The sequence below is a fragment of the Sciurus carolinensis genome, chromosome 9 (genome assembly GCF_902686445.1).
Source record: "Sciurus carolinensis chromosome 9, mSciCar1.2, whole genome shotgun sequence".
Taxonomy (NCBI): Eukaryota; Metazoa; Chordata; class Mammalia; order Rodentia; family Sciuridae; genus Sciurus; species Sciurus carolinensis.
In genome coordinates, this window is record NC_062221.1 from 139,106,256 (window position 1) to 139,129,337 (window position 23,082).

General features: G+C 53.7%; 1 long non-coding RNA gene across 1 annotated transcript; it reads right to left on the reverse strand.

The window, feature by feature from the left end:
- Positions 1-2,100: 2,100 nt before the first annotated feature.
- On the reverse strand, positions 2,101-5,733 carry LOC124992470 (uncharacterized). Its single transcript, XR_007110132.1, has 3 exons — positions 5,571-5,733; positions 4,476-4,584; positions 2,101-3,157 (listed from the first exon to the last, which is right to left on the reverse strand). It is a non-coding gene; the product is annotated as an uncharacterized LOC124992470 (long non-coding RNA).
- Between the last annotated feature and the right edge of the window lie 17,349 nt (positions 5,734-23,082).

A 23,082-nucleotide genomic window follows, 5' to 3' on the forward strand; every position in this document is an offset into this window, starting at 1 on the left:
GACAGTGGGAGCTTGGGTTTTCCATCTGGGCTGCAGTGCCCTTCCATAACCCCAGCTGATGAACGGCCATTTCCAGCAGCTGCTGGTGTAGCCTTCCCACCTCCCCACCCCGCCACCGGTTCTGGGAAATGCGGTCACCTCCTCTTTGCAGAACAAATGTGCAAGCCCCGTTGGAGGTGAGCTCCAGAGTACAGGCTGCTGGACAAGGAAGCCTCCCTCCACCTCCTCCCAGCTGAAGAAAACCTGGCTCAGAGCTGCCAGGTGAGCAGTGTGCAATAACACAGCCTCTGTCCTGCTCTGGGTCACGCTGTGGCCTCTGAGCCAAGCGGTACATGTGTGTGTTGCCCTGCTTAAACAAGATGAGGATTGGAATCCATTTCTGGTCACGCACCCCGCAGCCAGCACTTGCTCCTTGCAGTCTCTGCAGAAGGTGTGAAGTCAGGCACAGGTAGAAAGAAAGCAAAGTCACCTGAGAAATAGCGAGCCAGGTGGCCCACACCCACAGCCTCCGCAGTCCCTCTGCACAGAAAGCTCTGCAAGCTTTCTTTTCTTTGAAATATGTGCCTCTTTGCAGAGCAATGTACCAAATCATTTGGAAGCTTCAGGGAAACCAAGAGACATACAATGCATACACCTTCACACAAACACACACAGGTATCCCAAGAAAACTCGGTGTCCTTGCTGAGGGTTTTGTTCATATTTAAAGAGCTTCACTGAGGTATAAATGACACATAACAACCTGCACATATTTGAAGTGTACAGTTCAGTACATTTTGACATAAATGCATATGGTCAAACTGTCACCAGCACCAGGAAAGTGAGCATGCCACCAACCAGAGGCTCCCCAGGCCCTCTGGGGTCCCCTCTGGTCTCTCCCACTCCACCTCCAGCTTCGCTCCAGCCTCCAGCCACAGGCCTGCCTGTCCTGGGGTGTCTGCCTGGAACCTTGCCCTGCACTCTGCTGGCTTTCACTTGGCAGACCTGAGGCAGGAGTCCATGCCCTTCTCTGGCTTCAGTCACCCACCCGCCTCCTGGCAGACACGCATCCCATCTCAGGTTTCAGCTATGACAACAAGGCTGCTGGGACACTGGCGAGCCGGGTCTTCATGCAGCAAACGCTTGTTTCTCTAGGACTGGAATGGCTGTTGCACGGGAGGTGTGTCTTGCTGTGCTGCCCAGCCTGGCCCTGAACTCTGGGCTCCAAGTGATCCTCCTGCCTCAGCCTCCCAGGCACCTGGGACCACAGGTGTGTGTCCTTTTGTTTAATTTTAATTTTTTTTAGTTGTTGATGGACATTTATTTATTTATTTAATGTGGTGCTGAGCATTGAACGGAGTGCCTCACACGTGCTAGGCAAGTGCTCTACCATTGAGTTACAACCCCAGCCCTCTAACTTTTAAGGAAAGTTCCAGACTGTTTTCTAAAGTGATTCCACCAGCTTACCTTCCCACCCACAGGCCATGAGAGCCCCCACAGCCTCATCAATGCCTGGCATGCTGCCTGGCTCCATTCAGCACGTGGTGGTATGCAGTGTGGCTTTCTCTGCATTTTACCTGTGACTTATGATGCTGAAGTTACCTGCTCAGGTGCCACCCACATGTCATCTTTGGTAAAATTCCTGCTCAATTTTTTGCCCATTCTTAGATTGTTTTCCTGCTGTGGGGCTAGGGGAGTTCTTTCTGTAGTATTCTAGATATTAATCCTTTATTGCACATGGGCTTTGCAGAAATTTTCTCCTGGTCTGTTGCGTGTGTGTGTGTGTGTGTGTGTGTGTGTGTGTGTGTGTGTGTATTTTTTTTTTTATACAGGGGGTTGAACCCAGGGGCTCTTAACCTCTGAGCCACACCCCCAGCCCTTTTTTTATATTTTATTTAGAGAGAGGGTGTTGCTGAGTTGCTTAGGGCCTTGCTAAATTCCTGAGGCTGGCTTTGAACTCAAGATCCTCCTGCCTCAGCCTTCGGAGCCACTGGGATTATAGGTGTGTGCCACCGCACCTGGCTATTTTCACTTCTTGATAGTATCTTTTGAGAAGTGAAAGTTCTCAATTTAAGGAAGTCCAATCTATCCATTCTTTTATGATTTGTGCTTTTGGTGCTGAATTTGAGAAATCCTTTCCCAATTGGAGGCACAGAGAGGTTTTTTTTCCTGTGCTGGAAATTCTAGGTTAGGTCATGCATTCAGGTCTGTGATCTGTTCTGGGTCCACACCTTGCCTGCAGTGCCAGGTATGGATCTGAGCTCCACTTCTGGCCCCTAGCTGTCCCTGCACCCTTTGTCACAGGGTCTGTTCTGGTCTGGTCATAGTGCCCACCCGAAGGCTAACAGGGCACTGTTTGATGGTGGCAGCCTGACTATAAGTCTGAATATGTGTCCTCCAAATTTGCACTTCATCAGATTGTATTGGCCCTTTCTATTTCTGTGCAAATCAGAGATCATCTTGTTATCACCTACAAAAGACCCTGACAGGATTTTGATTAGGTTGCTTTGAACGGGCAGATTAACCTGGAGAGGCCTGACATTTTAACTGTACTGTGTCTTCTGGTCCACGAACATGCTCTCTCCCTCATTTATTTACTCAATCTTCACATCGTCTCCAAAAGCCTGTGATTTTGAGTTCCGAACTTGCACATTTTGGGGTAAGATTTATGATTAAATGTTCCATATTTGTTGGTGTCATTTTTAACCTCAGATTTGACTCAGTTGCTGCTAGTAAACAGAACACGTTTATTTCCTGTATGTCAACCTTGTGCCAGTCTTGTTGAGCCTGCCAGGTCTAGGAGATCTACTGTTCATAAGGTTTCCCAGTGATCAGTAATGTCCTCTGAGCATCGAGAGAGCTGGTCTCTTCCCTTCCCGGCCCCAACGGCTCTTCTTTCCCTTTCTTACAACACAAGGAAGGATCCAGAATGAATCTGAGTCAAAGAGGGAACAGACGTCCTTGTCCTGCTTCTGATTGGGGTACAGCGTGGTGGAACTGTGGCCCCACCAGGTCAGCTGCAGTCACAGCCTCGGGCCTGTGAGTGGGACCCTATCTGGAGACACAGGGAAGGCCATGGTGGAGTCTGGAGGCCCCAGTCCAGCACAGCACAACTGGCACCACTGTGAAAAGGAGACGGATGCAGAAGCAAGACGATGGGGGCAGCGGTCAGGCTGGGCCTCTGCAAAGCAAGGAAGGCCAGTGATCAGCGGTGGCCAGCAGCAACAGCAGGGACCGCGAGACCTGCAGCAGACTGCCCCTAGCAAAGCAGCAGAGGAAGAGAACCCACCCTTCTCCCTGCCCTGACATCAGCCGTGGTTCCTCCTGTTGCCCCTGGTGATGCTGTGGTGTCCACCAGAGTCCAGGCTGCTGGGCCAATTGGCAGCTCTGGTCCATGAGACCCCAGTCAGACCTCTGCTGCTGCATTGCAGGCACTTGCCCACCAAGGCTGGGCGCAGGGACACTGGAGGAGCCTCTGCCCTCAAGTGAGCTTCTTGCCCCTGGGCAGCTATGTCTGTGTTTCCTCAACTATGAAACACAGGGAGAGGGTCCTGGGCAGCCTGCAACACCACCCTAGTAGGCAGGGAGGCAGACGCCTGTGCACAGGCAGCTCTCCCTGTGGTGCATACTTGCCAAGGGCCATCTGCAGGCTGGGTAGAGAACTGAGATCCACTTGGTCTGAAGGGCACCCAGCAGGACTTGGAACAGACCTCCTCACTCCCCACCCAGCCCTACCCCACTGCTGTGTCCCTGACTGCAGGGACATGAGGCTGGGAGGCTGGGGTGACCTCCCAGCAGCTTCCCACCAGACCCCAGCAGAACTCCCTTGGTCTCAGGGTCTCTTGCAAGGGTAAGAACTCCTGGCCCTGGAAAGAACCCAAGTCCAGGCAAGTGGAGGGACCAGCACATCCTAAATCTAGCAAGAAGTGCACAGAGGGTCACAGAGTCTTCCTGACCCTGACCCGCTGGGGCCCCAGAGACCCCAGCTTCTCTGAGTGTCTGCCACTGTGGCCCAGACGCTCATGCAGCAGTTCTGGGGAGTGTCCTCTGAGCAGCCTGTCTCCCCACTTCCCACAGGAGGGTCCTGTGGTGGGACCGGCAGTGCCGGCCGTCTGCCCGTCCAGGAAGAACCTCCTTCCATACGAGCGCCTCGGGATCCCGCCAAGCTCACATTTCAGCCAGTACGACCGGTAATGGAGGTGCTGGCCAGAGATGCCCTTAAAAGGCCGCAGTCAGTCCAGTCTCCCAGCTCCCAGGAGGGAGGGCGGGGGCCGTGGGGGCTTCTTGGCGCCGTCACTCTGGACACGGTGGCGACAGCTGCTCTTGTCCATTTATAACTCCCAGCCCCAGGATCTCTAAGACCCTGGATAGCAGATAGCCCTGCCCCACCCCTTCCCATGCCCAGGCTGCAGGGAGCAAAGGAGGGTCTCTCTGTGCCTGGAAGCTTCTCACTGAGCAGTATGGGAAGAGGCCGTAAGCATGCCAGTGGTCACACTCACTTGAGCCTTCAGTCATCACCTGCCAATCACGGGCCTTGGGAGCCATTGAGACAGTCCCGATCTGGGCTGAGGGGAGGTCATCAACCCACCTGCTCTGACCACCTGCCATCTAAACAACGAGAGCCATGGTCAGTTCCAGCTTCAGCCCAGAGGCATCCAAATTCCATAATGCAACTCGGGCACTCCAGCCCCTCCTGCCTCTCTGGAACATTTTCCCCGGTGCACCTGGCTCTCGCATGCCTCGGGGCCTTAGCAGATGCCATGCCTAGCCCAGCCCTGGGCTCCCCTCTCCTGTGCAGAGTTCACCTGGCAGGAGTGCATTGCTGAGTGACTTCTTATCTCTGCCCCATCTGGATTCTGCCAATCCCACTCCAGATCCCAGCCCTGTCCCCGCCCCCCACGACACCCACCAAGTCTGGTACAATGAAAGGACAAGACGAGAAGCAGGAGGGGAGGTTGCCCTGGAGGACAGGGGATCCTGGGTGCCTCACATGGCTGTCCTTGCTGAGAGGCCACCACTGCTGCCCACAGGCCCAAAAGGGGCAGGCCCTGCATTTCTGGATCTCCCCTTGGCCCAGCTTGCCTCCAGCCCTGAAGCTGGCCTCTCCTTCCTGGCTGACCTTTGTTGTGCCCCAAGTGTCCCCAAAACCTTCCTTCTGTAAGGTTCTTTGTTCTGTCTCGCCCTCGGGCTCATGGAAACCTGAAGCTGCTGGAGCCTCTGGCCAGTCCCCACCTTCCCCCACACAGCCCCAACGGGGATCATAGAACAATGTCCACGAGGCAGCAAAAGCACCCAGCAGCACCTGGAGGGCAAAGCTCTAGGGTCACCCAGAAGCTGCCCCTGCTGGGCACAGTCGAGGTGGCCACCAGGACCCAGACAGGGCACCCTCCTAGATAGGTGGCCATGGGGTGTGGGACCCACCCTCTTGGTCCCTCTGCATTGTGGCCACCTTGTGAAGAGACCTGAGAGACTCTGCCTCATCTCAGAGTGAGACTAAGGCCTGGAAGGCCTGGCCAGGCAGAGGTGGGTGGGGAGTCCTGTTTCTGAAGCCCCCTGGCCACACTAGCCCTTCCTGAGAGGCAATGATCACTGACCTGAGGTTGGCCAGCAAGCCCATGTAGGAGCCAGTTCTTTCTCCAGCCAGCTGGAGCCTAAATTCTATCCTTCCTTTTGAAATAGTGGATCAGCAAACCGTAGTGACTGAGAGTGTCTGGAAGGCATCTCTCCTTGGGGATGGACAAGGCCAGCCGCCCACAGTCTTGGCCTGGCCCCAAGTCCTGGCCAGAGCCCCTCCCTGGGCCAGTTCCAGGAAGCCTGGTCACTGGCCTGAGTATTGACGGAAGCTGCTACCGGGCAGCAGCTCCCTGGAGACAGAGGGAGGTACAGTACTCCACTGGCCACTCTGATCCTTGGGCCACCTGTCCCTGCTCCACAAGGTCACAGCCCAGGAGACTAGGCCAAGCTGCCAGGTTTGCTTTTAAAATGGGTCTGCATTCACCAGGCCAGCAAAGTTTCTGCAGAGCCCTCCCTAGGGAGCTTCTCTTTTCCTATGTCCCCAGATCCCCAGGAACTCAGAGATGACTTATGGGCCCTGCCACGTGGCCTGGGCCCCCAGCACCCCACACTCAGTTCCCCCAATCAGACCAGTGCCAGTCTCCCCTACCCAGACCCTGCCCTAGCCAAGCCCCCGAGAACTAGCTCCCCATGTCCCATCCTCAGGCCTGGAAACTTCCAGAGAGAATAGGCCAAGAGCTTGCAGAACCTGTCAGTCCCAGTTCTCATTCAGGAGCCTCACGTAGGCTTTTGAAGGGACTGATTTTGGGCTTTGAGGGTGGGCCTGGCACAATCATTGGGAATATTTTTCAGAAGTTTCTTGCGTGCCCCACAGGCGAGGGCACTGGGCCCACCCACCACCCCTTAAGGGGCAACCCCTCCTGTTCCAGATCCCACCTGTGTAGGTGCAGTCGGGCCAAAGCATCAGGCACCCCCTTGACTCAGGTCCCACACCTGGGTGCGTACAGACCAGGGGCTGGTGAGCCTGGCTGCGTGTGGCAGCCAGCTCAGGAAGCAGGCAGTACACCATGTCCCCCAGGTCTCCATCATGGTCACCCCCGCCCCACCTCACAGGTGACCAACTGGGTGCAGAAGTCTGCTCCTTATCCCAGCTTGCAGGGCTTTATTCTTTGAGACAGGGTCTCACTGAGCTGCTTGTGGGACAGTATCCTCGCCAAGTGCTCTGAGGAGAGGGCCATCAGCCAAGCCTCCCAGGCACCACTCAGCAGTCGCTGGGCCACAGGGGGTGGCCAGTGTTGAAGTCTCAATCCTGACAGGCAGGCTCCAGCCAGAGCTCAGTGTCCCCAAAGCGCAGAGGTCAGACCCTGGAGTCCCCAGTGTCCCAAGTGCCCTCTCAGATGTGGCACGCAGGGGACCGGGGGGCTGTGGCATGGCATGCAGCAGGCTGCAGCTCAGCTGGAAGGGAGACCACAGGAGCTACTGTTTCTTCAGGGCCTCTCCCTGTGCCTGCCTCTCCCTCCTTTCCCCTTCTGGGAGGATCAGGGGCACATGAGTGGCAGAACAATCCTCAGTCCCTGTTAGTCCACATAGGAGCCTTGTATTTTACACCACTTGCTCACGTCCACATGACGATGGCCTGAGAGCCTGTCCACCCAGGACCAGAGCGGTGACGGGGTGTGGCAGGGAGCGCCTCCCCTCCCCGCCTGCCACCCAGCGGCCTTTGCCCTGAGCCTTACATTCCTTTTATCACATGTCCACGCGTGGACAGCATTGCCTATTTCCAAGTCGCAGGGGACAGGGCCACATTGCACATCTCTAGGGAAGATCCTGCCCCTTGATCTTACGTTACAAATGGCATCGGCACTGCCACATGTGGCTGCAGTCACCACAGGTGGGCCTCATCAAGCAACAGCCCCTCCACTCCCTCTTCCCTTCTGTGGCGGGCACAGGCTCGTCTGGTTTGGGCTGTCCCCAAGAGAGTGAGTGGGGCACCTGAGCACACACCCTCACTTGTCCTGGGGTCCCAGGACACCTGCGCAGAGGGTGGGTGTCAACTCCAGCAACAGCGCCAGGCAGCTTTCTGTCAGATCCACTGCTCTCCAGAAGCAGGGGATGGCCACGGCACCCTCAGTTCAGGACAATGAATTCAGCTCCTGCTGTTTGGTGGATGTGATGGTCTCCCATTAGGCCTGGGTCTGTGTGGCCCCAAACACAAGTGAGACTGGCCATCTCTTCCCATGCTTGGCAGCCAAGTCCCCTGGTGCCTGCTGGTGACATGGTTCCACCTCTCACTTGGGCTGGTGTTCTTTCTTGCCGGTTTGTGGCAACTCCTTACCTTTTATGTAACTCCCATCAGTTTTAAGATTCAGAAGTGCCATGCTCATTTGCAGCTTTGTCTCACGCTTCTTTGAGGTGGTTCTGACAAGCCCGTTCTTTGGCAAAGTTGTGGATTTTATCAATCCTTTCCTCCGTGACTTCTCCTCCAGGTCTTGAGAGTCACCTAGTATTCTCTTTGACAACCCTTGCTATGGGTGGGCCACCCACCCCTCTACCCAGCCCTCTGCAGACAGACTCTTCTTTCAAAGGATGACACTATTTATAGCCAAGGGTCTCCTGGAGAGTGTCCCTGACTCCCTCTCATGGTTTTAGGGCAGACCACAAGCTCTGAGGGACCCCTCACCTCACAAGACCCCAAAAGGACACTGACCCTCACAAGGGAGGCGAGGCCTCAAGGGACTCCCAGGACAAAGTAATGTACATGAGCTGAACTCAGATGGACAGAAGTACCTGGGGCTCAGGGGGCCAGTGTGCACCAGAGGCAGGGGAGAGCTCACCAGGTGATGGTGACTGCAAAGCCAGACTGGAAAGTCAACAAGACACACATGGCTATGAGGACAGTGGCCCTGGGCTGACCTTCAAAGGTCAGAGGGGGAGGTAGGAAACAGCCCGTCCTCAGGCATGTGGCCAGCAGGAACACAGGCGGGGGAACCAAGTAAGATGCAGAGTGAACCCCCACAGAGGCCCAGAGGGTGTCACGCATGGTGTAGCCCAGGAGCCGAGCAGCTGCCGCTGCCTCCCTAGCTCCCTCCTGCCCAGCGTGGGCAGTGTGGCCCGAGCTCAGTGACAGCCCACCAGAGCCATGGCACTGCAGAGCTCTACCTCCCCTGCACCTGGGAGGCACGGCCGCTACCTGCCAGGGGAAGGACATGGGTCCCGCTGGTGCACAGCACACATCTGGGGAGGGCCAGTGTGCTTGTGTGGCTAGGGCTGGGCTTCAGCCCCTCTGGGAGCACCACCACCCCTGCACTCAGGGCCACACTTGGAGTATTCATGTGGCACTGTGATGTGTGTCCACACTGCCCTCTAGGGATGGTCCCTAGTTTCTGGACACACTTCTTCACATCACAGTGTTTACCTCTATGAGCCCAGGCAGCTAGAAATAGCACCCCCCCAGGGACGTAAGAAAGATAAATAAAACACACACCGTGCGGTTTCCAGGAGACGGTGCCGTGGACCACTCCTACGTTGAGGTCCAGCCCCCGACTCCTGAGAATGGGAACTCATTTGGAGATAAGGTCTGTATTTCCAGAGGTAATTGAGGTACATGCAGGTCATGGGGTGGCCCTGATCCAACGTGACCACATCCTTATAAGAGAAGCACATCAGGATACACACACAGGACAACCCTGTGAGCCAAGGAGGGGGCTCAGCAGAGACAATCCCTAGAACTCCAGTCTCCACAATATGACAGGCTGCGCACCTCCTCACAGCAGCCCCAGGACACACACAGGTTACAGGGCACCCGTCACCGCCCCTGGGCCACACAGTGCTTACAGGCACACCCTGCAACGGGGCCTCTTTGTCTGTGGGCACCTCCCCCTGGGGGCTCCACACACTGAGCCAGGAGGACTTGCCCTGCTCGTTGGCCCCAGAGCGGCGCCTCCATGGGTGCCTGGGTCCCAACACTCAGAGGGTGGAACTTCCTTGGAGGCTGTGTCCTCTCTCCCAGGTACTTGCCGACAGCTGTCCTAGGGGTCTCCTGGTCATCCACTGCACTCCAACCAGGCCACACACCTTGCCTGCAGGTCCTCTCTGTGACTCTGCTGATGTGTGAGCTGGTGAGAAGCTTCCACAACCCCACACACACCAATGGCCCTTTAGCTCCCAGTGGCCTCCCTCCACAGCTGGCCGGGGACAGGCAGGACTCATGCCTGGAGACATTCTTCCAGATTCACCTGTTGAAACCCACTCCTCAAAGTGATAGTATTTAAGAAATAAAACCTGTAAGAGTGATTAGCTCAAGGTCTCTCCACCGTCTTGCAGTGATCCAAAGATGGTGGCTTCCAAATGGAGTGGGGTCTGGGTGAACTGGCTCTGCTCAAGGGTCCCTTCAGCAGCCTCGGTTTCACTGTCAAAGGGACAAGGAGGGAGGCTAGCTAAAGTGGGGGTACTTCCTTTAGTGAGGATCCTAATGGGTCTTTGTGGGGACATTCACATGGCTGAGCAACCCAGCAGAGATGTCCTCAGGCTTCTTCATCCCCTGGAATGTGGTCAGCAGGGAGGCACCCTGAGGAGGAAAGCTGCATGGGTCTGATGGGAGGCAAGGGCTGGGCACGGCCACCACGAGGGAGCCTGGGCCCGATGACTGTTCTCCAAAGCCAAGGGGTCTCTGGCTCTTGAAAGCGGGCCACCTGAGACCCATCCTGGGCAGGTCTGTGGCATCCTGCAGGTATAGCTCTACACATACTCACTGCGCATGCGTTCATGCTAGACACAGGGTCACCAGCCATGTTCAAAGCAGAGATATGGAACCCAAGTGACAGTGACTGGGGAGGACTGCCACAGGCTGGGATGTGGCCCTGGCCTGTGGGAGCCATGGGAGGTGCTCTACTGCTCTCACCAAGGTCCACATGACCCTTCCCAGGCTGCGACAGACCCCAAACCAACATGCTCCAGTTGCTGCAGGGAAGAAGAATATCCCCTCACAAGGGTGGCCAGGACCCCACAGACAGGGAAGCAGCATCTGGCAACCACAGACTGGCATGGCAGACATGGCCTGGCATTCTCACTAACACTCCTGCGACATGGCACCTGCCCCCTGTCTTTCACACCCTCCCCTGGGTTGGCATGTGGGCTGGCTCCTTGTTCACAACAAGGCACCCCCAGCCCTCCAGGCTCGGGTCAGTGTGGGAGCCTTCAACCAAGAGCAGAAATTACCCTTTTGTGGCTGAATGGCCCAAAACAAAATTCTAGGTCATGCCCAGGACATGTCCAGGACACCAAAGTCTTCCAGAGGGTCTTGCCGTGGACCACAGATGGAATCAAATACCTGGAGCAATGTGAGACCCCCCACCCTGTGTCCCACCCCACTGCAGGTGGTCCCTGAGAGCCAGAGGAGCCTTCAGAATGCAGCTCCTGTTCCTGACCAGCACTTGGAATCTGTGCCAAGTGCTCTCTCTGTGACAGCATTCCCTCCTGCCAGTTGGGAAGCTGACGCCAGCAGAGATGCAGGAAGCAGGAGGATTTTCTTTGGATCCTGTGCTGAGTTATTGCTGTGGCGACAGTTCTTACTGACTCACTTCCTCCTCCCCAGCCTTGCAGAGAGGGTGACGGCTCAGTGATTAACGTTCTGGCCCACTCCACAGGACTGAAGCACTTGAAATGTTCAAATCGGCTTCCCCATCTCCAGGGACATCTTGGCCATGGTGCAGCGTGGGTAGTTAGTGGGAACCCTGAGACAGGGAGGCCTCTTCACAGTCCCTTCCAGATCCTTCCCACTTGAGTGAGCAATGCCCTGGGAGGACCCTCCCTCCAGCCCTCCCACCAGATGCAGAATTAGACTCATGAGGCTCTCAAGCTCCCAGGCCAAGTCCCTATGTGCTGGGTGTCCAGTGGGTCAGGCCCTAGTGACCAGTAGTGCCATGTCCACTGTGCTGCTCCACCACTGTGGCCTCTTCTCACTCCGGCACTGACATACAGGCCTGGTGCTCCAGTTCACTTCCTTAGACAGGAACACCACCCTGGCCACCCCACACCACCACAGGTGTGTTCCAGGGGACTCCAAAGGAGGAGATGGATGTCCCTTGTTCCTCCCGGACACACATGGCAAGAATACCCTCCCTGTCAAGCCCCTCCCCCTGCAAGCCCCACACGTGGTTCAGCACAGCTGTCTGAAAAAGTGCTGGTCTGGGAGGACAGGGCTTGTGGACCAAGGCCAGGGCCAGAGTCAGAGCATCCACAGACATTTCCTCTCTATCGACCAGATCCTCCTGCAGTCAGAGCCACAGCCCCGGGGGCCCAGGGATCACATGCCGCAGGGAGCAATGACTTCTAGAGTCACTTCCAGGCCTTCCCCCTGGTGTCTCTGAGAAGCACTGCTGCTGGTGGTAGGAGGTGAGGGAGAGACTGCAGCTTCTTCAAACACTGGCAGACCTGCCGAGGGTGAGTGGGAGGCTCCATGGCTCCAGGAGACCCAGCCAGGACCAATGGTCACCATTAGAGGACTGTACTAAGAACCCGAGAACAGTGAGAAATCTCCAAGAACATGAGATAAGATGGGCTGAGGCTCCTCGGCCTGGTGAGTCTTAGGCCAGTGGCGCCATGTCACAATGTTCCTTTCCAGCCCTGACTTTCCCCCGGGCACAAGAGTTGGCCACCTGTCTTGCCTCTTCCACAGGCTGCTGCGATGCCCACTGCTGCCCATCCTCTGCAGCACATCATCCCACCTGATTGGTGACTTCCAGGTAATGCTCTTCATGGAGGAGGAGCTGACTGGGCCAGCCCAGGCTAGGGGCAGCCAGGTGGGGCACACTAGGCAAAGCACAGCAAGAACCTGCTGTGAATCTGAGAGCCACGGGGCTTCTAGGCTCATCTGGCCCTGGAGTCAACTGAGCTGCGGAATCAGTTAACACCTTAATGCCAAGTCAGCAGAAGTCCTTCAGCATCCCCTGGACTCCTCTCTGGACACCAGCCAGATCACCAGGATAGGAAAAGCGGGGGTCTGCCATGGGTCTGTCCTCAGGGGATGCTCTTTTCTTCAAGGTGCACAGGGTGGGTACAAATATGAGGAGCCCAGGTGAGGATCCCAACAGTCAGAGAAGAGATAGGGCAGGTTTGGTTCAGTGACTCTGGTCTGTCAATAACACAGACCTGTCTCCACTACAGTCCCTAACTAGGTCCAGGTGGGTGAGCTAGAGGGGTGACAGGCAGTCAACAACTGAGCGACTGCTCCAACCAGGGCGTATCACTGGTTGTCCATTTACATATCTGCCCACCCAGAAGCGTGCCACTCATTGTCCATTCTTCAGCATCTAACCTGTGCCAGGAACCATGCTGGGGCTAAGACAGAGATGGGCAAGAATGGTGTTGGCTGAGACCAGGGGAGTAGACCAGGATGAGAGCAGCAGGTGATGCAGCCCGGCTCCAGGTGCCATGGGAAGTCACTGAGGAATTTAAAGCAAGGAACTGTGATAAGGTGTGATTCACGTTTCACAAAGACCCAGCTGACTGCTGGACAGAGAATGGACAGGAAGAGTGAGGTCTGCTGAGATGGGGGGGTGGGCACAGTGGAGGTCACATTTACAAGTCCCTGTGTCCAGGCCACAGATGCCTGTTACTCACACCTCTAGGAGGGCACCTGGTGGGTGCAGCTAACACCAGGATCAGTCAAGGAGACCATCCTCCAGTAAGGGGGGGCCTTGTCCAAACAGGAAGACCTTCCTGAGGAACGAGAAAGTCCACCTGCAGCCCTGGCCCCTGTTCTGGCTAAGTTGCCAGCCTGCCCCTGGCAGCTCTCAGCTGGACTAACCAGCCACATGCTGGAGGATGACAGTCCCTTACTGTATATGATGTGGCCACATTAAGCATGAACTACCTCACTAGCATCAAGTGTGCGCTCAAGACAAAGACACACACTGACCAGCTCTAGGTGGCCTTTCACATGGGGCTGGGCACGGGGCTTGGAACATCCAAGGAAGAAATTCCAAAGCAGGAGGAGGCACAGGGCAGGGGTGGGGTGCTGAGAGTGCAGCCGGGTGAAAGGCTGCAGTAAGTGGAGGACTTCAGTGCACACATGGGGGCCCAGGGCGCAGGAGGGGTGCTGTTATCTGGAAAGCAGGAATGGGAGTGATGGGGGACATGTGCTGGGGCTGCCTGCTGTTCCCTGGGTTGGAAAGGCTACCAGCGGCTGCTCTGGAGGGGCTGGGCTGAGTGGTACCAGGGCTGGGGGTTGCGAGGCAAGTCTGACAATGGGTAACAGCACGAAAGTGAGGCACTCCTCTAAGGGAGTGACTCTAACCTCTGAGGGAAGGACAAGGCAGGCCCAGGAGCAGGGCTGCTGCTGGGCCTTGCCAGTGTGCTGGGGGGGCCTAGAGCCTGTGAACAGGATGATAGGAAAGTACAGGCAAAGGACACCTGAGGAGGTCTTTGAGAGACACTACAGGCCAAGAGGCTGGGTGAGCTGGATGGGCCACCAGGACCAGTGCAAGCTCTACAGAGAGCACTGAGTAGCTGAAGCCCTCCATATTGGTGTTGGGAGGGGTAGTGATCTTTCTTCCTGAGCTGTCACTCCTCAGGTGACACAGGATGAGTGACCTGTAGCAGCTCCTACCTCAAGTGCATGATGAGCACAGTCCCATTTCAGAAAGTAAGCAGCAGACATTCGAAGAGAAGACTCCTGAGGGATGGGACTTTTTAAGCCCTGTGGAACTCCAGTACACACGCGTACACACTCACTTGGCTCATGGATGCACATGCCTGCACATGACCACATGGACACCCTTACATGTACAAAGACATGTGCATGATACACAACACACAAGCACACACTCGCATGTGCACCACACTGAGACTCCTGGGGAAGCCACCCCTGCTTCCTCCAGTTCACAGGCCCCTCCCCAGTCCCCCAGGGCCAGGGCAGGTCTAAGCCAGCACGAGGAAGGGGAGTCAGGTCAGTGCAAGGAGCTGAGAATGCCATGCCCCAAAATGTCACCAACCCAAATGGGCCTGCAGGCAGCCCTGGGGGCGAGAGATCTGAGTAGCGAGCTGCTGGGCACAGGCACGTCCAGCCTTCCTGCTTCCGCCAGAAGGTTATGTAAGAGGAGTCCTCAGTGAGGGTAGGTCTTGAGAAATGGAGTGAAGCACCAAACTCTAGGAAGGGGCCTACTGAAGCACAGCAGGAGGCCTGAAGCGTGATGCTAGAATATTCCACCCTCTACAGCAGATGGTGTCCCCTCCCTATAGGCTGCTGCCAGAACAGGCTGGGCAGCTCTTGCCCATCTCTCCTGAAAGACCCCTCTCCACCAGAGGCCAACCTGTCTCCCATACACATGGCCAGGGTCATAGGCCCTTCTCACTCAGTCCTGTCAACAGAAAAGCTTTTAGGTCAAAGAAATTTTTGCCACAAAAGGAGGCAACTGTGGGCCTGTTTGTGTCCTCCCTGGCATACCAGCCTGCTGCGTGTGACAGCCATGGCTTCCCAGGTGGCAATATGAGAAGCAGCAGTTGGGAAGCTAGTCCAGACATCCCTGACCTGAAGACAGCTCTACCACCTCACCCCTCCCCTTTCTGGCCCAACAACTCAGGAACACATGATCGCTCTTCCACTCTGGTGAAGTGTCCACACTGGGTGACCACAGAGGCCAAACCCATCTCATCCAAGCTGTGCATCTGTGCCATGACTTGGGCATCCAGTGTGCCTCAGAACTTCTAAGAGGTAGGAACAACAAGGAACAAGACCAGTCCCGATGCTGGGCAGCATGAGGCAGCCCCTGATCCAGCACTCTGTCCTCCTGGGAAGTGGCTTTCACTTGAGTTCAGCAGCACTGAATGGACATGACACTTATTAATAGGTCCGGACACTGGGCATACAGTCTAGCAAGAGTGCAAGATACAGAAACCACAAAGTCATGCAGGGCTCTCCCAGCAACACCCAAGATGCACACCCTATCCTTCCCCCGCAGGACTCCCTACTCCCCACCAACCCCATTCTGACTCCTGGCCACCAGACCCCCTTTCTGCAAGAGGCCATCCTTCCCTTATCTGTACCCCTTCCAAGGCCCCCCAAATCCTTCTATTATGACAAGGATTTACCATCCAACTGCCAATGCAATCCCAACCTACTCTAAAATTCAACCTCAAAGCTCCCGTTTCCTCACCCATGAGAGTAACAATTGGTAAGCATTTGCCCAGAGGTTGGGGGAGATAACAAGACCATCCAGGTGGCACATCAAGACAGGTGGCAAGTACAAGACAAAGGGACAGTTGCTTGAGTATTCTGATGACTGACTTGAGCCCAACTGCCCAATTTCCAAATTCCTGAATCCTCAGGGTCTGGCCCAGGGCCAGAGCACAGAGCTTCTAGTGCTTGACAATGCCCAGCATTCTGGAGAGACCTGTGGAAAGGGAGGAGGGGCTGGGGGCCAGACGGCAGCCTGCATTTGTGCATGTCCTTCACTTACTCATTCATGCTTTACCATGGTCAGGGACACAGGAGGACTTACTCCTAGGCCACCTGGACCCTGACTGGAGCCTGAGGCAAGACCCCTATGCAGGAAGCCCTGTTGTTCACCCAACCCCAGGGAAGGATGGGGGGCAGAGAAAAGGGTTGGCCACCTCTGTGGATAGCTGAGAACCAGTTGTTCCATTCTCCAGCTGTGTAGAGACATGTGCCTGCTGTGGGAGAGCTGGCTGGGTGGGGTCCAGCAGCCCACTCTGCCTCATCTGAGAAGCCCAGGGGCTTTAGGCCACACCTGCGTACGGCAGCAGCTGCAGTAAAGATGGACCCAAAAGATGTGAGCAGACAAAGTGGTGTCTAGGGCTCATATCAGTACCCCAGAAGAAACAGGGCTCTCTGGAGTCTACAAAGAAAGGCTCTGATGCCCAATGCCGGCCATCATCCAATCAGCATTCTCTGGAAAACTGAGGATAGAAGGCAGAGGCACGAGTGGAAAAGGCTAGGACAAGTGCAACTAAGAGAGCCAGGTGAATTTCAGATCCTCTGCAGGCAGACAGAGAGGAGGGGTGCTGGGGTGGAGGCCATGTGTCCCTCTGTGCGTCTGCAAGCACATCCAGGTCCTTGGCTGGAGTCTTCCCCACTCTTTTGTGCTTAGGGTGCCAAGGACATGTACATGCATTCAAACAGGAGCTCAAACTAAGGGCAGTCAGGGAAAAGAATGAAAATTCAGGTAAAAACCACATGACAAGTTCTAAGGTCAGAAGTGAAAGCCGCTTGGGTTGTGACTCCACTTGGCTCTTGGAGGTAGTCCTGCCCTTTCCATCTCACTCTGAAAGTCAACTTTCTCAGGATGAAAACCTGTCAAACCTGGAGGGAAGAAGGGACTGTGGTGATTTGAGTCACTGTGGGAACAGATTCTCCTCTTCAAGGGGGCCCAAACCTACCACCTCACTCCCCACTTTCCATGGCCTGGCTCTAGATGGGACTTCCATACATGCACCAGCATGGAAAGCACCTACTGAGCCTCCTCTGCAAAGGCTAAGTTCCAAGCTTGAGCTGCTGGGGACACCTGTGGTGCCCAGGGTCTTGCGGCAGGTCTGGGAGTCTTGAGAGATGCTCTATTTCATGCAGTGTGTTGTTCAGAGCCTGCTGCAACAGATTGCTGAAGGAACAGAAGTAACATGAACTCTGGCCTGTGCACACATTCCCTGATCCCACAGAACCCTGAAGCATCACACTGCCCACCTTTCTGTTCTCACTGGTGGTGTGAGCACTCTCCATGGCAGAGGGACCCAGGCTCCTATTGCCCAGTGCCATCTCTTCTGGACAAGGAAAGGCCAGACTTCTACTCCACCCATAGGCACAGGGACAGATGGGGCCCCAGGCTGGAACTGCAGCCCCTGGGAAGGGGGCCAAGCCCTCCCTAGCACAGCAGCTTTTGAGCCTCCTCCGAGGCAAAGGCCACCTCTCCAGAACATCACAAAGTATAGCCCAGTTCAGAATGTTCTGGAAGAACTCAGAAATGAGGAAATGCATGCCAAATAACGGCAGAGGTTGCAAATTACAGGGAAGAAATACCATATCACGGCCTGGAGTTGTGCAAGCCCCACTGGCTGCAGCGTGCCCTCCAGGGCCAGGGATCAGCGCCAAGAACAGACAGCATGGCCCAGAATTGAGTGTGACTAATTGAGAAGACAAACAGGAAGGTTTTTCACCTGCCCAGACATGGGTCAGGGTTTCCTATGAGACACGACGGTAGCATCAGGAGCTAGGGAGAGGACAAGCAGTTTTGTTCCCTGCTTAGAGCCTCCCAGGTCACATCAGTTGGGCACAGACAGTGCTCCTGGAGCTGGAAGGGACAGGGAGGAGAGAGGAGCTGGCTGGCAGGATATGTGAGCCTCAGACAGACTTTTCACCCCAAAGTCTGGACACCTTGCCCAGGACAGGGCTGCTTTCCCCTGTGAATCTATAGCTCCTGTAACCTGAACACAGACCTTTTATTCTGGCAGTTTCCAGGAATGGGATTCTTTCCAGCAGATAAAACAGAATGAAGAAAGGGGTTTTTGGTCCCAAAACAAGGAGGAGCAGAGGTGGCCACAGGGTGCAGTGGTCTTCTGCTCTGGTCTCTGGTCAGTGGATTGTGGGTTTGTTTTTAAGAGAGAAATGCAAATTCAACTAATACTCAGCTGGACTCCCCTGAGTAAGGGTTTCAGATTTATCCTACACGGCTCTGAGAGGGGTCACAGGCTCCTGCAGACCTGACCAAATGCCTGAGCAGGTACATTTGGTCTACAGCCAAAAACACATAAGAAACCTGGCCTTGTCTTCAGGGTTCACAGGGCAAGGTGTATCTCAGGGGCCCATGGATTCCAGCAATCATAGCGGCCTCTGACCTCATCAGATGTAGGGGCACAGATGAGGGAAGATGCTCTCCTGCACCCTAACTCTAGCCACACAACCTGAAGCCAGCACTCCAGAAAGCCTTAGCTGGGGCTCCCACATGCCACAGTGAACTCTGGAAACACTCCAGCTGTCATGGGTCACTTACTCAAGACGCAGGATCGAGGGTAGCTCTGGACCACACCATGGCAATGAGCTCAGCTGCCCAACTCTCACCTGACATGAAAACATGCCATATCCTCAAGCAAAACATTCCCCAGGAGGCCACTGCCTCTCAGAGGCCACCTGCCCCATGCTGATTCTTCTCAAGTTCTGTGCATGTTTCCCTCCTCTCTGGAAAGGAGTCCACGTGTGGAGCTCAGGCCTTCTTACGTGTGGCAAATTCCTGATAGTATCTCGTGGGATTGAAGAACAGGTGTAAGAGGGTGCACTGACTAAAGACACACATCCCAAGGCACCAACACGGAGCAGACCTGGGGCTACTTGCACTGATTTGCCAAAGACATCATTAAAAAGGCCTGAACTGTGTCCTTCCTGACTCAAGTCAACAGTGTCAGAGAGGGTGAGGGCTGTGAGGAGGCCCCACAGTATGCATAGCTGTAGGGCCCAGGAGCGGCACCACAGCTCAGAGGTCTCGAGGGCAGGATTCAGACTGGGGAGGAACTCTTCTCCTTGACTCTCAGGCTCTGGTGGGTCAAGAAGGCTGATGGAAGGCAGGTCCAGGGGGATGCTAGCAGGGTGGCAGAGCATGAGCCAGCCGAGTATTGGTGGTTCTCCCTTCCAAGGTATACAGCCATGGGTCACGGGGCAGGGCTCCCTGTAGAGTGGGTGGCACAAGCGAGGGCCCAACTGCTCTTGAACAGCTCTCAAGGGCACCTTTCACGGACCGGAAAGACCTGCTGTAAACCAGCAGGCGTTGGTCCCCTGCATAGCCACATCCCTAACAGCACACCTAAACATAGCACACAGCACACCCCCTGCCACCAGAGGCCACACTCTAGGTAGGACCACAGCTCAATCTGGACATTCAGGGACTTCCCTTCCCTGTCCTCTGCTCAGTGCCAAACTGTGACTACCCCCAGGGATATAGACAACACACACCCCTGCCCCTTTACTACCACCACACAGAGCTTTGGGTACGCAGAGGTAGGGACACCTCATCCAAGAATGAGGCACAACTGCTACTCTCACAAGCACGAAGTGGGTTTGGGTGCCAGAATGTGGGAAGTTCACCTCCCTGGCTCAGCTGGTGGAGCAGGACACCGACTCATCAAGGCAAGAGATGCCAGGCGAGTGCGTAAAGGCTCAGGTATGCAATGCATTTTATAAGGCATTCACAAAAACAGTCCTGCTCAAAAACAGCTTTGAGGCTTAGGGGTGAGCTTCTGCTCTCAGAAAAATGCTCATCTGATGAATTTCATGTCCCATCCACCCTAAGTGATCTCTTCTGAGCATCTGCTTCCCTCCACTTCTCCTTCAACAGCACTTGGTTACAAAACAAGAGAAAGTAGAAGCAGAGCCATTGCGGGGGCATCTCACTTCTGCCCCTGGGGTCTGGGCACCTCACCTGGGGGGCAGCTCCCTGTCTTTCCACTATAGGGAGGGGAGTCTGGAGTCTGACCTGCACCTGGCCTCATTTGTCTCAGCTCTGTAGAATCTCAAAAAAAAAAAAAAAAACCAAAAAAAAACTGAAAGTCAGGCAAACTCAAAACTCAATATTTCTAGGCAAAGGTAATGTATGTTGGTTTGCAGCAATCCATGAGCAAACAGTTCACTGAGATAGGAATAACTGCTAATTTTATAAGCTGACCTGCAGATACTAAACAGAACGTTTTAAAAACCTGTTTTTTTAATATGGGTGATTGATCTACATGTCTCCCATTCTTTCTAAAGGCTATCATGTGACCAGGCAGCCATGGGAGACTATCATGGATCAACACGTCCTGAGTAGGGAGCAGAAGGCTACTGCCTATAGGGCTCACCCTCTGCCCCTACTTTCTTCCCTCGCTCTGGAGTCAATGGTCTGCTGGTAGCAACAGAGTTTGTACACTGGCCAGTGAGGCTGTAGACCCTCTGTCAGGGAGTCTAAACTGCTCATCAGCAGAACTATGAACACCAGAAGCATGAGCCTGGAAGTCAGTGACCTAGATGAGGACACAGGTCAAGGAAGGGGTTTGTGACATCAGCTGTGAACAATGGTCTCCACAGAAAAGTACAGGTGCAAAGAGAAGCTCTGTCACACAAGCTCCAATGTCCCCTCCGACAGTGTGTAACTAGGAGTGCTGACCTCACAAGGTGGACATGAGTACTGAGTGAGTTGCAGCAAATCAAGGACAGGCCCTCCACTACCAGCAGGAAACCAGTACTCTGTGTCCAGCTACTGGGCTGCACATCATGAGGGAACCTGACATTCCAGAGAAGTCATGACATTATTAAATGATGTGACTAGCACCGCACCAGGCCAAATTCAACAAGTACAGAGCAGAGGGTTGCTTACCAGCAAGTTAGCAATCCCAGGATCCTATAGTTTCTAGAAATTGTATGTGAGATGGTAGATACATGTTTATGAGCATTTCTGTGTAGGAGATTGATCGGATTCTCAAAGTGGCATATCACTCCACAAGAGCAAAGAAACACTGTTTTAAGAATTTATAATTCAAGGAAAGAGTATATATGAGGCACAACTGAAAGACATGTCTGCTGGTGCATGCAAGCAACGGAAAGGGCAGCCCCAAGGAGACACTTTCCTGCAGGGCAAGCAGGTGGGTGAGCAACATTTTCCTGCTCTGGCAGGGACCTGTCACCTCTGGGCTGGCCACTGTGTAATATACCTATATGCAGAGCAGCTAAGCAGAGACCATCCAGTGGGAACCCACACACTGGGTCTCGGGTTGAGTGTAGCCCAAATCTATTGAGAGAGCAAAGGCTTTACCCTGGGGAGGTACATTTGGAGACTGACTGATCTGCTGGTGTTAGTGAAGTGGACTCCTATGACTTAAGAGGGAAGGTTGGGGAGGGCAACATGGAGAGAGGCAGTGTGCCTTCTAATGATCTTAAGAATGGAATTAACTTCTTTTACATTTAAAAATGTAAATCCAGGGCTGGGGTTGTGGCTCAGTGGTATAGCACTTGCCTAGCATGCGTGAAGCCCTGGGTTCAATTTTCAGCACTACGTAAAATAAAAATAAAAATAAATAAATAAAATATAACATAAAATGAAGCAAAATAAAGGTATTTTGTCCACCTATACCTAAAACAAAGTATTTTTTTAAATAAATAAATAAAAATGTAAATCCATGTTCCCCTTGTAATGTATAAAGATGCCCCCCCCCATCAGGTGCAGTAATTTTCCCTGCCTCCCAACCACTTGCCAATCTGAACATCCTAGCTAGCTATTGGTTCATCAGTCAGCTTGCAAGTATCCTTCTCCCATTTTGGTCCCCTGTTAGTCCAGCAGAATTCAACTGTTTTACTGTAGCTTCCCCGCCATCTTTTTCCATTCTTCTTCTGTCCTACACACTTTTCTCTATCCTCCTGGCTTTCCACTCTCTCTAGCGCGCGCCCTTTCTTTTCCTTTCTCTTTTCCTCTCATTTTCTCTCTTACTCTGCAGGGAGACACTGTTTGCTTAATAAATTCCCTTATGTGATTTCCCGTGTCTGGCGTGGTTTCGTGGAAATTCCCTTACACCCCTGGCCCCATCTTCCAACACCCTGCTACCTACCACTTGAGAGGCACCAGGAAGCCGCCCAGTCCACACCAGTGTGCTCCCTCCCTGCAACCCTGGATATACCGCAGACAAGGACTCTCAAGGCCTCTGCTCCTCTTCCTGTGGCCTGGGAAGCTTCATGGTATTCACAGAAATACTCTGCATAAAATTGTTTAGTCTTAAAACTGAAGCTGCAAATATGCCTTCAATTAAAAACCATAATAAAGTAAATGAGTGAATGTCGTTTTTCTAACTGACAGTCACTCTGTGTTCTGAGAACAGGAAGAGCACCTTTACGGAAGGAGAAGCAGCACCATAGGGAGCTCCTCTGGAACAAATGAAACTCCTTATGATACAAGTTATCTGCAAAACAAATACTTTTAAAATACAGTGAATACATTATACAAAATTTTTTTAGTTCTGAATATCACACTTGTGAAAACATTTTATAATGACTATTACAAAACTCAACAAATGATAAAGGGAAAACTGGATATGCATCTGCAAAAGAATGACATTAGACGCTGGCTTTGTTAATGTAAATAAAAACTAACGTAAGGTGGCACCACAGACTCAGCTACTCAGGGGGCTGAGATGCTAAGACCAGTCTGGGCAACACAGTGAGATCCATTCTCACAACAAAAATACAAAAATTAATTCAAAAGCAATCACAGATCTAAACTGAAGAGATAAAACGTATGAAATGCAGGGGGAAAAAAAGGGAAAAATCTTCATGACCATGAATTTGGTAATAAAAACACAGACACCAAAAGCGTAGACAAGAAAAAATAGATAAATTAGACCACTTCGAAATTTACAACTCTTGAGAAACAAAAGACACCATCAATAGAGTGAAAATACCACCCACAGAAGGTGGTTTTTTCAAATCTTTTATCTGATAAGGGGTAAATAGAGAATATGTAAAGAATTCCTGCAACTCAGAAATGAAAAGCAACAACTCTCTTAAAAAATGAGCAAAGGACTTGACCTTTCTCCAAAGAAGATAAATGGCCACTAAGAACAACGCTCAGC